This window comes from Bos indicus, chromosome X, assembly GCF_029378745.1.
Source record: "Bos indicus isolate NIAB-ARS_2022 breed Sahiwal x Tharparkar chromosome X, NIAB-ARS_B.indTharparkar_mat_pri_1.0, whole genome shotgun sequence".
In the NCBI taxonomy this organism is placed as follows: Eukaryota; Metazoa; Chordata; class Mammalia; order Artiodactyla; family Bovidae; genus Bos; species Bos indicus.
In genome coordinates, this window is record NC_091789.1 from 50,803,229 (window position 1) to 50,819,912 (window position 16,684).

General features: G+C 36.5%; 1 pseudogene; it reads left to right on the plus strand.

The window, feature by feature from the left end:
• The first annotated feature begins 11,135 nt into the window (after nucleotides 1-11,135).
• On the plus strand, nucleotides 11,136-11,575 carry LOC109554813 (large ribosomal subunit protein eL32-like; annotated as a pseudogene).
• The last annotated feature ends 5,109 nt before the right edge of the window (nucleotides 11,576-16,684 follow it).

The following is a 16,684-nucleotide window of genomic DNA, read 5'->3' on the forward strand; positions in this document are numbered from 1 at the left end:
ACTGGACATGAAACAACAGATGGTTCCAAATAGGGAAAGGAGTACATCAAGGCTGTATATTGTCACCCTGCTTATTTAACTTCTATGCAGAGTACATCATGAGAAACGCTGGGCTGGATGAAGCACAAGCTGGAGTCAAGATTGCTGGAGAAATATCAATAACTTCAGATATGCATATATTACCACCCTTATGGCAGAAAGTGAAGAAGAACTAAAGAGCCCCTTGGTGAAGGTGAAAGAGGAGAGATGAAAAGTTGGCTTAAAGCTCAACATTCAGATAACTAAGATCATGATATCCAGCCCTATCACTTCATGGCAAGTAGATGGGGAAACAGTGGAAACAGTGGCTGACTTTATTTTGGGGGGGGGGGGCTCCAAAATCACTGCAGATGGTTATTTCAGCCATTAAATTAAAAGACGCTTACTCCTTGGAAGGAAAGTTATGACCAACCTAGAAAGCATATTAAAAAACAGAGCCATTACTTTGCCAACAAAGGCCTGTCTAGTAAAAGCTATGATTTTTCCAGTAGTCGTGTATGGATGTGAAAGTTGAACTATAAAGAAAGCTGAGCGCTGAAGCATGGATGCTTTTTGAACTGTGGTGTTAGCAAAGATTCTTGAGAGTCCCTTGGACTGCAAGGAAATACAACCTGTTCATCCTAAATGAGATCAGTCCTGAGTGTTCATTGGAAGGACTGATATTGAAGCTGAAACTCCAATACTTTGGCCACCTGATACAAAGAACTGACTCATTTGAAAAGACCCTGATGCTGGGAAAGATTGAAGGCAGGAGGAGAAGAGGACGACAGAGGATGAGATGGTTGGATGACATCCCTGACTCGATAGACATAAGTTTGGGTAAACTCCGGGAATTAGTGATGGACAGAGAGGCCTTGCATGCTGCAGTCCATGGGATCGTAAAGAGTCAGACACGACTGAGCAACTGAACTGAACTGACAGTCATGTCTGACTCTGTGACTCTATGGAGTCTAGCCCACCAAGCTCCCTTTGTCCATGGGTTTCTTCAGGCGAGAATACTGGAGTAGGTTACCATGCCCTCTTCCAGTGGACCTTCCTGAGCCAGGGATTGAACCTACCTACTTCTAAGTCTCTTGCATTGGCCAGCAGGTCTTTTCCACTAATGCCACCTTTGCAGTAGAAAATGAAGTCTCTGAGCCAACACCTTTTATGTCCCATACCTAATGAAAGTCCAACTAGGGTAACCTGGATATGGAGTTTGTTCCTCTTCTCTTCAAATAAAATTTTTATAAAGAGGGATTATTAAGTAGTGTGCATATGGTTAGATGCCTCAGAGTCAGCATCATAGAAGCACATGATCAAACTTTTATATTTTGGGGGGTGCATATCCCACCTATTGTGCACAATAATGTTCACAAATGGAAAACTATGGAGAGGAATGGAATATCACAAATTTAGAGTTCCTTTTGAATTCACTGTGTTTAAAGTTATAAATACAATAATATCTCAGTGGTGTTAGTTAAACTCTAAGTGTAGGCAACAATGGCTAAAGTCCCCAGTGATTTCAGATCAAGTCTAAATTAAATTTCAAACATCACTAATAACATACATTTTCTTTTTCTTTATTTTTTCATTTCTTTTATTTTTTTATATTTGTATAATTTAGTCTTTTTTTTTTACTTTACAATATTCAGTATTTGTTTATATATCTCTACCTAAATTCAACAAACATTCAGCTTGAGAAAATAATATAAGAATTTTAGAATAATAATCGTGGTACTGGCTACAACATTGAATTGCAGCTTATTAGCACTTTTACCATCTTTTTGCCACCCCTTTTGAGTAAAATTTTGATAAAAATCAAATCAAAAGGAAAAGGTGACTTTCTGATTAAAAGCAAACTTGAATTTTATATTTCATTTTATATTTTGCTTTCTGCTTATGATTGGAAAATTATTTTCTTAAATCAAAAGCTGAAACCAAGACAATTGTTTCTTATTAATTTCTTTTTGTCTAGATTATTTTACATCATTTAAAATGGAATGCAAATTCCAAGGGAAAAATCTAGAATATTTCCTCTCGCAGTAGAATATAAATTTTCAGCTTTTATAGGATATTAGTTCCCTGGAGTTCTTGGCATTGAAATGTGATATTTTGTATTGCTTTTGTCTGTTTGGAAGGATAGATCAATGGCCATTGTTCTTTTTATTATTTGATTTTAGCTTCAACTTCTCTCTGTTTTATCTGCCTTGGAACAAATTTAGTTGCATAAAAAGACAGTCCTTAGACACCCATTTATTATAAACAACTTCTCATTCTACTTTACTTAAGTTTTACCATCAGCTCAAGAAATATCTTCAGAATATTAACAGATTTAACAATTACACTCAAAATGACATTTGACTTTTCATTTAAATTTCAGATGCTTTTCTTTTTCATATGAATATTCACTGCTCATATATCCTCTCATTTATTTTCTGAAGGTCTACTTCAGCATGTAAGTGACAATCATTTGTTGTTTTGTGTCAAATATTTATAATATAATGAGTTTATGTGTTAATTTTTAGTTTTTGTTTTGTTTATTCCTGTGGAAGAAGAATCTCTTGAGCTTTTTAGTTTGACTAGTAATCAAACCTCATGGAGACAATACTTCACTCTCTTGATGTCTTGCCATCATAAGCAAGGAGGCCATTTCACCATCCCAAACCTGGGAAATCTCTTTTCTCACTTTCCAGTTTTTAGACATGAAAGTTGATTTATTTGAAGAAGCACTTAGAAGGAAAGAGGGCAAGGACTTAATACACACCATGGAATTCTACCCTTTATACCTCACTATATCTTAGTAAAACATATTTTGACATATTTAGTGATTCTGGAATCCTTCCCAGAAGCAGAGAAGTGCCTACAATGGGAGTAAAACTGAAATGCCAATGATAAACCCAGACAGTTATTTCAGATTTTTAGTTCTATCATATGCAAATATCTTTCCAGATCTTACAAATTAAAAAAGAAAAAAAAAAAGCTTCATTCAGAATGTTTAAATGTATCAAAGAGCACTGTTTCATGGCTACTGCCAGCGTTCACTGTTAAACACAGGGACCCTCAGAAGAAACACAAACTGCTTAGAAATAGAATATTCATCAAGTTACAATGGTTAATAATTATCTTGCTTCATTCCCAAGTTGTTCCCCAAAGAAACACGTACATGTTAGCATCATATCACCACCAACTGGCTGAAAGTGTTTACTAGGAATGTTTACTAGGAAGGAAATTGACTTTTAAAATAAAATAAACAGGAATAAACACTAAACATCTAGTATTTGATAAACTCATGGAGAAACCAGATCCTCCTCAAGTTGCCTTTTATTTATTTGCAATTGAGATTAAACTTCAACTACTTCAAATCTAAAGAAAGCTGGCACCTGAAATGCTGTTAACTTTGGAAGAAAATCATAACTTGTCAGTCTATCTTTAGCCTTGACAGATTTTGAAGAATTGGTTCACTAATTTTGTTCACTCCTTTTTGAACTCTGTCCAAATAGACCATTTTATGTATTCATTTGGTGACATTATCTGAACATCCCAACATTTTAAGGTGTCTTCTCCTTCTTGGTGGCTGATTAAGCTTCATTTAGAACATCCAAATATAGTTATGCATATGTCTTCTCTACCATCTAATCTAGACAATGCATATATACTGGCTCAGACAATTTCATTTGGCAGTGAGAAATTCCAGCACCTGTTTTCCCAAAGAAACTATCAACTTATAAAGCTGAAAACCTGATTGGAACTATTAACACAAGGCACTTAGGGTTTACAACCAGCACATAAAAATTTTAAAGATTGGCTTCTAATATACTGAAGAGTGTACAGTACTTATCCAAAAATGGTATATTTCTAGTTCTCATGAAACACTCAGGTTCACCTTCTTACCTTCAGAACGCAGATAAAACACAGCATGTATCTTGTAGACATTACTGCTTTGTATATGTGTGATCAAAAATAATTGAACTCTAAGCAAAAAAGCAAAATGGCTGTCTGGGGAGACCTTACAAATAGCTGTGAAAAGAAGAGACGTGAAAAGCAAAGGAGAAAAGGAAAGATATAAACATCTAAATGCAGAGTTCCAAAGAATAGCAAGAAGAGATAAGAAAGTCTTCTTCAATGATCATTGCAAAGAACTAGAGGAAAAAAACAAAATGGGAAAGACTAGAGATCTCTGCAAGAAAATTAGAGATACCAAGGGAACATTTCATGCAAAGATGGGCTCGATAAAGGACAGAAATGGTATGGACCTAACAGAAGCAGAAGATATTAAGAAGAGATGGCAAGAATACACAGAAGAACTGTACAAAAAAAGATCTTGACGACCCAGATAATCACGATGGTGTGATCACTGACCTAGAGCCAGACATCCTGGAATGTGAAGTCAAGTGGGCCTTAGAAAGCATCACTACGAACAAAGCTAGTGGAGGTGATAGAATTCCAGTTGAGCTATTCCAAATCCTGAAAGATGATGGTGTGCAAGTGCTGCACTCAATATGCCAGCAAATTTGGAAAACTCAATTGTGGCCACAGGACTGGAAAAGGTCAGTTTTCATTCCAATCCCAAAGAAAGGCAATGCCAAAGAATGCTCAAACTACCACACAATTGCACTCATCTCACACGCTAGTAAAGTAATGCTCAAAATTCTCCAAGCCAGGCTTCAGTAATATGTGAACCGTGAACTTCCTGATGTTCAAGCTGGTTTTAGAAAAGGCAGAGGAACCAGAGATCAAGTTGCCAACATCCGCTAGATCATGGAAAAAGCAAGAGAGTTCCAGAAAAGCATCTATTTCTTCTTTATTGACTATCCCAAAGCCTTTGACTGTGTAGATCACAATAAACTGTGGAAAATTCTGAAAGAGATGGGAATACCAGAACACCTGATCTGCCTCTTGAGAAATCTGTATGCAGGTCAGGAAGCAACAGTTAGAACTGGACATGGAACAACAGACTGGTTCCAAATAGGAAAAGGAGTACGTCAAGACTGCATATTTTCACCCTGTTTGTTTAACTTATATACAGAGTACATCATGAGAAATGCTGGACTGGAAGAAACACAAGCTGGAATCAAGATTGCCGGGAGAAATATCAATAACCTCTGATATGCAGATGACACCACCCTTATGGCAGAAAGTGAAGAGGAACTAAAAAGCCTCTTGATGAAAGTGAAAGTGGAGAGTGAAAAAGTTGGCTTAAAGCTCAACATTCAAAAAACGAAGATCATGGCATCCGGTCCCATCACTTCATGGGAAATAGATGGGGAAACAGTGGAAACAGTGTCAGACTTTATTTTTCTGGGCTCCAAAGTCACTGCAGATGGTGGCTGCAGCCATGAAATTAAAAGACTCTTACTGCTTGGAAGGAAAGTTATGACCAACCTAGATAGCATATTCAAAAGTAGAGACATTTCTTTGCCAACAAAGGTTCATCTAGTCAAGGCTATGGTTTTTCCTGTGTTCATGTATGGATGTGAGAGTTGGATTGTGAAGAAAGCTGAGCGCCGAAGAATTGATGCTTTTGAACTGTGGTGTTGGAGAAGACTCTTGAGAGTCCCTTGGACTTGGAGGAGATCCAACCAGTCTATTCTGAAGGAGATCAGCCCTGGAATTTCTTTGGAAGGAATGATGCTAAAGCTGAAACTCCAGTACTTTGGCCACCTCATGCGAAGAGTTGACTCATTGGAAAAGACTCTGATGCTGGGAGGGATTGGGGGCAAGTGGAGAAGGGGATGACAGAGGATGAGATGGCTGGATGGCATCACTGACTCGATGGACGTGAGTCTGAGTGAATTTCGGGGGTAGGTGATGGACAGGGAGGCCTGTTGTGCTGTAATTCATGGGGTTGCAAAGAGTCGGATATGACTGAGCTACTGATCTGATCTGATATGTATATATATAACACACACATACATACATGTAGATGTGTATGGAAACTAAACTTCTTTCCACAGTGATGAACCTTATAGTGTTCTTTAGATGGTTTAGATTTCTTTCGATGTCAGCTCTTTCCTCATAATCTTTGCCTCATTCCCTACTATTATTTGGCTCTGAGCAAAGGAAATGAGGCTTCTAAGTATTTAACTCTTTATAATGATTAACATGTAAAAATTGCATATCTTATTTGGTTGGTTGCACCCTTATTTACTTTTTCACTTTTGTCTGTTCCCATCCTCTAGTCTGGAAGCATGGTTTGTAACAGCAATCAGATTTAGTCCTTTATCTCTATTCTGGCTTTCATTACTTGGATTATTTGTAAGACCACAACTATCTGCAAACTAAATTCCATGTCTCAATTATTTTTGTCCTCTAACCCACTCTTCACACCACTGTCATATTTATCTCTTTCAAGCACCACTTACAACTTGTAATCCTTTATGTCTGCATTTCAAATGCAAACTCATTATTTGACGATTCAAACTCTATAATCTAATACCACACTCCCTCTCCCTAGCCATTGATACTAGTCTTTAGTTCTAGTTAGATTACTTTTCTTGTCAACTCATTCATACTCCCCACAAGAGTCCTGACACATTTATATGATTCAGCTATTTATATAGTAAAATGCATATTATATTAATATAGCAAAAATTTATGACAAAATTGGCCTCAAACTCATAACAACTGAATATTTTTGGTTTTTCTTCACATAACAGCAAATAGTGATATAGTATTTATCGGGTGTCATGCCCTATTCTAATAGCTTTAAAAATACGATCTGTATAACCAGCAGTAACCATCATCCATTCTGATTAGTTGGTGCTTGCCTCACACTACTTGTTAACTGTAGTGACTATTATCCTCGGTAAAAGTAGTGGTCAGAAAGGGCTTTTATCTGCGCTCAGTTAAGAGTGGGAGTACTGAAAACTGTTTCAGGTAAAGGATGTGATATGCTAAGGGTCACCAGGTTCAAAGAAAACATAGGAAATTGCAGGTAGGCCAGTACACTTGGAGTGAAAAGGGAGTAGGGGATTGAGAACAAATGCTAGAATGGCATGCTCCAGAAAGATCATTATGGACATTGAAAATCATCAAAGTAAAGAAAAAACTGAAGTAGAGAAATAACAGGTTCAAATGAGTATTTTAGAAACTTCACTCTGTCAGCAGTGTGGGCAATAGACTTAAGACATTAAGTTATAGATAGGGTTACTTGTGTGGAGGGATTCTTTCCCAACTATCACATTTGTCTACCTCAAATTCTAATCTGTGAATGGTACTGAGTTTTAAACTTCTTTCCCACATGAGAGTTTGCTACAGCATTTTAACTCTTCTCCAAAAAACTGTCTAATGTCAATTAAAACAAGAATGCCCATCTCTGTTCTATATCCACATGACTCCCCAGTTCAACTGTTTCTAAAGACTAGCTATGAAACAGAATAAAATTCAAAGACTTTCCTTTCATTTGCAAAGTCCTCTATGATCTTTTCTCTGCCCAAATCCATGAGATAATCTTATATTATTCTCACCTTCATTCACTATGATCCAGCCACACCAGCATTGTTTTATTATTTGAGTTAATGAAGGACTTATCATTAACTCTTTACTTCTGCCTAGTATGTATAAACACCCTCCCCCCTCTATATTTCCAATGGTACTAAACCTGGATCTTTGTTTTTCATATCTCAGCTGAGAAAAATCTTTAGATCTTCCCAACTCAGGGACTGAACTCAAGTTTCCCACCTTGTAGGCAGAGTTCTACCATATGAAACACCAGGGAAGCCCAAGAATACTGGAGCGGGTAGCCTATCCTCACTAAAGTCCACTTCAAGGAGGCCTTTTCTAACTACTAAGTCTAAAGACACCAAAAACGTTCTGCCTATGTTTTCATCTAGGGGTTTTATGGTTTCAAGTACTACACTTAGATCTGTAATCCATTTTGAGTTTATTTTTGTATATGGCATCAGAGAATGTTCTAACTTCATTCTTTTACATAAGCTGTCCAAATGTCCCAGCACCACTTATTAAAAAGACTACTTTCTTCATTGTATATCCTTGCCTCCTTTGTCACAGAATAATTGACCATAGGTGTGTGTGTTTAGTTTTGAGCTCTATATTCTTTTCATTGAACTATGTGTCTCTTTTTGTGCTAGTAACATACTGTTTTCATTATTGTAGCTTTAAAGTATAGTTTTAAGTTAGGAAGACTGATTTTTCCAACTTATTCTTCTTTCTTAAGATTGTTATGATGATTTGGGATCTTTTGTGTTTCCATACATTTTTAAAATTATTTGCTCTACTTAAAAAAAAATGGCATTGGTATTTTGATAGGGATTGCATTGAATTTGTAGATTACCTTGAGTAGTATGATCATTTTAACAATATTAAGTCTTCCAATTCAATCATAGTATATTTATCCATCCGGTTGTGCCATCTTCAGTTTCTTTAATCATTGTCTTACAGTTTCCTGGTAGATCAGCTGGGAAAGAATCTGCTTGCAATGCAGGAGACCCTGGTTGAATTCCTGGGTTGGGAAGATCTTCTGGAGAGGGGATAGGCTACCCACTCCAGTATTCTTGGGCTTCCCTGGTGTTCCAGATGGTAGAACTCTGCCTGCAATGTGGGAAACGTGGGTTCAGTCCCTGAGTTGGGAAGATCCCCTAGAGAAGGGAATGGTTACCTACTGCAGTATTCTGGCCTCGAGAATTCCATGGACCGTATAGTCCATGGGGTCACAAAGAGTCAGAAATGACTAAACGACTTTCACTCACATTGCTTTCCAAATATACATTTTTCACCTACGTAGGTAAGTTTATTCCTAGGTATGGTTTACTCTTTGATGTGATGTTAAATGGGGCTGTTTCCTTCATTTTTCTTTCAGAGAGTTTGCTGTTTGAACGTGTAAATATCATATTTTTTCATATATTAATTTTGAACCGTACAACCTTATCAAATTCATTGATGAGTTCTAGTAGTTTTGTGGTGGCATTTTTAGAATTTTCTATGTAGAGTATGTCATTTGCAAAGAATGACGGCTTTACTTCTTCCTTTCCAATTTAGATTCCTTTTATTTCATTTTTTTGTCTGATTTTTGTGGCTAGGACTTCCAAAACTATGTTGAATAAAAATGTGAGAGTGGGTATAGTTTTCTTGTTTCTGATCTTAGAGAAAATTATTTCAGCTGTTCACTTTTGAGTATAATACTACCTGTTGGTTTGTCATATCTTGCCTTTATTATGTTGAACTATGTCCCCTCTGTGCTCACTTTCTGGAGATTTTTTAATTATAAGTGGACATTGAATTTTGTCAAAAGATTTTCCAGCATCTATTAAGATTATCATGTGGTTGTTATTCTTCAATTTATTAATGTGGTGTATCACATGGATTGATTTGTGGATACTGAAAAAATCCTTGCATCCCTGAGATAAATCCCACTTGATCATGGTTTATGATCTTTTTATTGACAATCACTTTTGTTGTTGCTGTTCAGTCACTCAGCTCTGTCTGACATTTTGAGACCCAATTGACTGCAGGATGCCAGGCTTCTCTGTCCCTCACTATCTCTCAGTTTGCTCAAATTCATGTCTATTGAGTCGATAATGCCATCCAACCATCTCATTCTCTGTCATCCCCCTCTCCTCCTGTCCTCAGTCATTCCCAGCATCAGGGCCTTTTAAACTGAGTTAGATCTGCACATCAGGTGGCTGAAGTATTGGAGCTTCAGCTTCAAAATTAGTCCTTGCAATAAGTATTCAGAGTTGATTTCATTTATGATTGACTGGCTTGATCTCTTTGCTGTACAAGGGACTCTCAAGAGTTTTCTCCAACACAACAGTTCAAAAGCATCAATTCTTCCATAGCCTTCTTTATGGTTCAACTCTCACATCTATACATGACTACTGGAAAAGCCATAGCTTTGACTATACAGACCCTTGTTGAGAAAGTGATGTCTCTGTTGTCTAGGTTTGTCATAGTTTTTCTTCCAAGGAGCAAGTGTCTTTTAATTTCATGGCTGCATTTACTATCTGCAGTGACTTTGGAGCCCAAGAAAATAGTCTGTCATTGTTTCCAGTATTTCCTCATCTATTTGCCATGAAGTGATGGGACAGGATGCCATGATCTTAGTTTTTTGAATTTTGAGTTTTAAGCCAGCTTTATCACTCTCCAATTTAACATTCATCCATAAGATATTTAGTTCTTCTTCATTTCCTGCCATAAAGGTGATGTCATCTGCATATCTGAGGTTATTGATATTTGTCCAGGCAGTCTTGATTACAGCTTGTGCTTCATCCAGCCAGGCATTTTGCATGATATACTCTGCATATCATTTAAATAGGAAGGGTGATAATATACAGCCTTGATGTACTGCTTTCCCAATTTTGAACCAGTTCATTGTTCCATGTCCAGTCCTGACTGTTGCTTCTTGACATGCATACAAGTTTCTCAAGAGGCAGATAAGGTGACCTGGTATTCTCATCTTTTTTAGGAATTTTCCACTGTTTGTTGTGCTCCACACAGTCAAAGGCTTTAGTATAGTCAGTGAAGCAGAAGTAGATATTTTTCTGTCTTTTACATAAGTCATAGCAATATTTTTTTTAAATTTATCTCCTAAAACAAAAGAAACAAAACACAAATAAACAAATGGATCCCAGCTAATCTCAAAAGCTTTTGCACAGCAAAATAAATCACTGATAAAGCATAAAGATAACTTGATGAATGGGAGAAAATATTTGCAATTGATATGACTGATAAGGGGTTAATATCCAAAATATACAAACAGCTCATACAACTCAACATCAAAAAACAAACTGCTTAAAAATGGGCAGAAGACCTAAATAAATATTTATCTAAAGAGGATATGCTGATGGTCAACAGGCAGGTGAAAATCTGCTCAACATGTCCAATAATCAGGAAAATGGAAATCAACACCACAAGGAGATCACTTCACACCTGCAAGAATGACCATCATCAAAAGGAACACAAATAACAAATGTTGGAGAAGACGTGGAGAAAAGGCAACATTGTACACTCTTGGTGGAAATGTAAATGGTTGTAGCCACTGTGGATAACAGTATGGAATTTTCTGAAAAATTAAAAAATAGAGCTACCAAATTACCCAGCAATTATACTCCTTGAGTCCCTCCATATGCAGTCTCAGTCATCTCCTACTTGGTATCATGGCCACCATCAGATCTCTCATAAAGCCCAAGATCATCAAAAAGAAGACCAAGAAGTTCACCTGGCACCAGTCAGATTGATATGTCAAAATTTGGTGGAACTGCCAGAAAACCAGAGGCATCAACAACAGGGTGGCAGGGATTCAAGGGTCATATCTTGATGTCCAACATCAGTTATGAGAGCAACAAGAAAATAAACACATGATGCCCAGCATATTTTGGAAGTTCCTGGCCTACAATACCGAGAACTTGTAGTGCTGCTGATGTGCAACAAATTTGTTTCAATTTCTCACAATATCTCTTCCAAGAACTGCAAAGCCATAGTAGAAAGAGCATCACAGCTGGCTATCAGAGACACCAATTGCAATGCCAGTCTGTGCAGTGAAGAAAACACAGAGATAGCTCATGTTCACATTGTGTTTGTGTTAACAAAACCATGAAACTTGGGATAAAAGCACTAACTTGAAAAGATACATGAATCCCAATATTCATAGTAGCATTGTTTACAGTTACTAAGATATGAAAGCAAACTAAGTGTGTTATTTTATATTTGTATGTGCTCCTAACTTAGAGAGGTATTTTCTTCATTAAATGTTTCCTTTTTATAATTCATGGCCCTGTATTTGATCATAATCTACTTTCTTTATTCAACTTTTTAATAGTTGCACTGTTCCTGGAATGGCTTTATTTAGGAAGCTTGTGTGAGGAAGGGAGGAAGAAGATGATCTAAACTATTGAATATTATCCTAATATCAGAAGACTATCATGAGACTCTGATTGCTTTAGACTTAGGAAACTAGAATCAGGGCATGTGGAGTCTTTATATTTTCCCTGACACACTGATAGTTAACTTCCTGTAAATGTTAAAAGTTTATATTATTTCTGATTCAGTCTCACCTCTACAGCTTCTCAAGACTTTATGTCTTGTGGGGTCCAAGAAAGCTTCAACCACTATCCCTAAACACTTTTTTTTTCTGTTATAGGGGAAAAGTCATCATTTATTTTTTAATTCAGGGTATACCATTTAATTGCTGGGTTTTACTCAGCCACAGGTAATAACTCTGTAGTCCCTCAGTTCTATTTGACCACCAATTTTGGGGCAGTCTTTGCCTTGTTTCATCTTTTTCAGTTAAAGATACTTCTTAGTATCATTGCAGACAAAGTTTGTTTTTTCTGTACTTCACTCTTCTCCTTGTTTACAGTGATTTATGAGGAGAAATAAATTGCTGGTGGCTCAGACAGTAAAGAATCCGCCTGCAATGTGGGAGACCTAGGTTCAATCCCTGGGTTTGGAATATCCCCTGGAGGAGGACATGGCAACCCTCTCTCGTATTCTTGCCTGGAGAATCCCCGTGGACGGAGGATTCTGGTGGGCTATAGTCCATGGGGTCACAAAGAATCAGACATGACTGAGAAACTAAGCACCTGAGGAGAAAGGGAGAAAATGTAGGTTAAGAGCACAACTTTTAACTATAAATCTTTCCATAAACTTCTTAGACTTGAGAGCATAATAGGAATTAGGCTCAGAAGTTCATCATTGATGATAATGTAATATTGGGACTTGATAATTTTAGTGTGTGTTTGTTTTTCTATTTAACTTTAAGTTGGAGTATTTGCAAATGCTCAGCACATATGGGGGGAAATGTTTCTGCTACATTAATAAGTTTCTTTGCATCAATAGCCTCACTTATACAGGGAGGCTAAGCACAGTAATTCAGTAAATTGAAAAGTCTATACATTGCTGCTTCCGTGTATAATTCTGAGAATTAATACATCAATGTAGTAAAAGTGGATAAGTAAAGATGGAGCACAGTGAAAAGCCCATTGTAAACAGTTATGGGAAGAAGCACATTGGTAGCTTAGTCTCAAATATAGCCTGATATTAATGCTTACAAGGGTGAACTGTGTAAAATCATCAAAGGCCTGTATACAAGCTACTTAGAATTTCTTTTCATAAGTATTTTAGTTTAATAGTGGTGTTTAACTCCCTATACCTTTTTAATCCATCATATATTTTGAAGATGTATATATTTACAAATATGTTTTCAAAAAAAAGCAACTAAGCTTTTTTTTGTCCAGTTGCGAAGGATACTGAGGTAATTCATTTTATCTTTAAAGGAGAAATTCTTGCATATGGTAATTTCTCATGAGTGAAGCTTGAGAGGTATATTTGGAAGAATAAAACAATTTGGGGGGGAGCAGAGAGAAAGCATGGAAGAGTGGCCTCAAGTGCTGCATGAGTCTTCGTCTACTATTCATGCTTTCTGTATTACTGTGGTATTAGGAAAGGTCTTACAATCAGATGCTGGCAGAAGACATGACATTCCTTGGTAGGAGACAAAAGACTTCATCACTCATAGCACAAGAATGGAAAATGAGGCAAGAGAAATATGACAATTTCTTAAAAAATAAAATTATGGATGATATAATTTGCTTATGCTGCTTTTCTGGAGATAAAAACTTTGTGAATAATATTACTCAGGAATGAGTCTGCTCTTAGTTATCTTATCAGACAAGCTGTCTAAAGTCATTCTGTGTGCACAGACATCTCTAAGCACACTTCTTGACACATCCCTGCCTATCAGAGGGACAAGACTTAGCTCTACACATCAGTGAGCAGGAACAAGTCCTTCCCACTAGGAAGTCTGCACAAGCCCCTGAACCAACGTTACCCACTGGAGACAGACACCAGAAGCAAGAGAAACTAGGAATCTGTACTCCAAGAAGCAGAGACCACAAACACAGAATGTTAGACAAAATAAGATGAAAGAAATACGCTCCAGAAGAAAAAACTCCAGAAGAACAACTAAATGAAGTGGAGACAGGAAACCTGCATGAAAAAGAATTCAGAGTAATGATAGTAAAGATGATCCAACATAGGAAAATAATAGAGGGACAGACTAAGAAGATGCAAAAAAAAAAAAAATGCTAGCAAAGAGCTAGGATATTTAAAGAACAGAGATGGAACAATGCAATAACTGAAATGAAAAACACAGTAGGAAAGAAATCAATAGCAGAATAATTGAAGCAGAAGAATGAATAAGCAAGCTGGAAGACAGAGTGGTGGAAATCACTACTGCAGAACAGAATAAAGGAAAATGAAAGAAAGAAATAAAGACAATCTAAGAGACCTCTGGAACAACATTAAATGCGCCAACATTTACGTTATAAGGGTTCCAGAAGTAGAAGAAAGAGAAAGGGCCTAAGAAAATACTTGATTAAAACTTCATTAAAATGAGAAAGGAAGCAGTCACTCAATTCCAGAAAGCAGAGTTCCATAAAGGAAAAACTCAAGAAGGATCATGACAAGGCACACATTAATCAAATCCGCAAAAATTAAAGACAAATTATTAAAAACAAAACAAAACAAACAAACAAAAAAAAAAAAAAAAAAAAAAAACAAGGGAATCCCCATATAGTTATCAGCTGATTTTTCATAAGAAATTCAGTAGGCCCAACGAGAGTGGTGCAATTATATTTAAAGCGATGAAAGGAAAATACCTACAAGTAAGAACACTATACCCAGCAAGGTTCTTTTTTCAGATTTGGCAAAAAAGTAAAAGCTTTACAGACAAGAAAAGCTAAGATATTTCTTAGCTCTACAACAAATATTATAGAGCTAACCACCTTTACAACAAATGTTGAAGGAACTTCTCTGTGCAGAAAAGTCCACAACTAGAAACAAGAAAATTATGAATAGAAAAGCTCACTGGTAAACCAAATATACATTAACTGTGGGAAATTATGCGCACAGAAATATGATATAAAAGTCACTGATAATAAGGAAAAAAAAAGGAGAGTACAAATACACAATATTGGAAACACATTTGAAATTAAGCAGCCAACAACTTAAAACTATCTTGTTTGTGTGTGTGTGTGTGTGTATATATATATATATATATATTGTGTGTGTATATATATATATACATATATATTGTGTGTATACATATATATATATATAAACTGCATGACAACTACAAACCTAAAATCTACAATAGATCTACATGTAAAAAAGAAAAGGTAATCCAAAACAAATTGAAATAGAGTCAACAAATCACAAGAGAATAGAACAACAAAAAAAGGGGGTGGGGGGAGACCTCAAAAACAAATCTTAAACACTTAACAAAAAGGCAATATGAACATAAATATTGATAATTGCCTGAAATGTAAATGAATTAAATACTTCAAACAAAAGACACAAATTCACTGGATATGTAAACAAGACTCTATGTATGTACGCGCGTGTGTGTGTGTGTGTGTGTGAAATTTTTTCTTTGTTCGGTTGTGTCCGACTCTTTGCAACCCCATGGACCATAGCCTGCCAGTCTCCTCTGCCCATGGAATTCTCCAGGCAAAACTACTTGAGTGGGTAGCCATTCCCTTCTTCAGGGGATTTTCCTGACCCAGAGATCGAACCCAGGTCTCCTGCAGGCAGGAGATTCTTTACCATTGAGCCACCGGGGAAGCCCATATATACTGTCTACAAGAGACTCACTTCAGGAATAGGGACACACACAGACTGAATGTGAGGGGATGGAAAAAGTTATTCCACTTAAATGGAAATCAAAACAAAGCTGAAGTAACAATATTCACATCAGACAAATAAGCTTCAGAATAAAGACTGTTGCAAGAGAAAAAGGACACTACAATAATAATAAAGGAATCAATGCAAGAAGATACAATAACCATAAATATACACACACCAAGCATAGGTGCACCTCAATATATAAGGCAAAAGTTAGTAGCCATAAGAGGAGAATCAACAGTAACACATTAATAGTGGAAGACATTAACAGACAACTTACATTAATTACCCAGACAGATGATAAATAAGGAAAAACAGGCATTGCATGACACATTAGACTAGATGGATGTAATTAATAATTATAGAGCATTCCATCCAAAAACAGCAGAATATACATTCTTCTCAAGTGCACATAAAACATACTCCAGGATTGGTCACATGCTGAGCCACAAAATGAACCTTGGCAAATTTGAGAAGATTGAAATCACATCAAGCATTTTTTATGACCACAATACTATGAGACTAGAAATTGGTAGAACAGAAAACTATAAAAAGAAAGAAAGAAAAAAAAAAAAGGAACATGTAGAAGCTTAACAGTATGTTACTAAACAATCAGTAAATCACTGAAGAAATCAAAGAGAAAATTTTAAAAATATCTAGAGACAAATGAAAATGAAAACATGATGGTCCAAAACCTTTGGGACACAGCAAAAGCAGTTTTAAAACAGAAATTTATACCAGTACCCTCTTTCTCAGAAATTGAGAAAATGTCAAATTCAAAACTAAAGTGGAGGCGGTCCTAAGATTGTGGAGGAATAGGATGGGGAGACCACTTTCTCCTACAAATTCATCAAAAGAACATTTAAAAGCTGAGTAAATTCCACAAAATAACTTCTGAATGCTGGCAGAGGACATCAGGCACCCAGAAAAGCAGCCCAATGTCTTCAAAAGGAGGTAGGAAAAATATAAAAGACAAAAAGAGAGACAAAAGAGGTAGGCTCGGAGTTTTGCCCTGAGAAGAGAG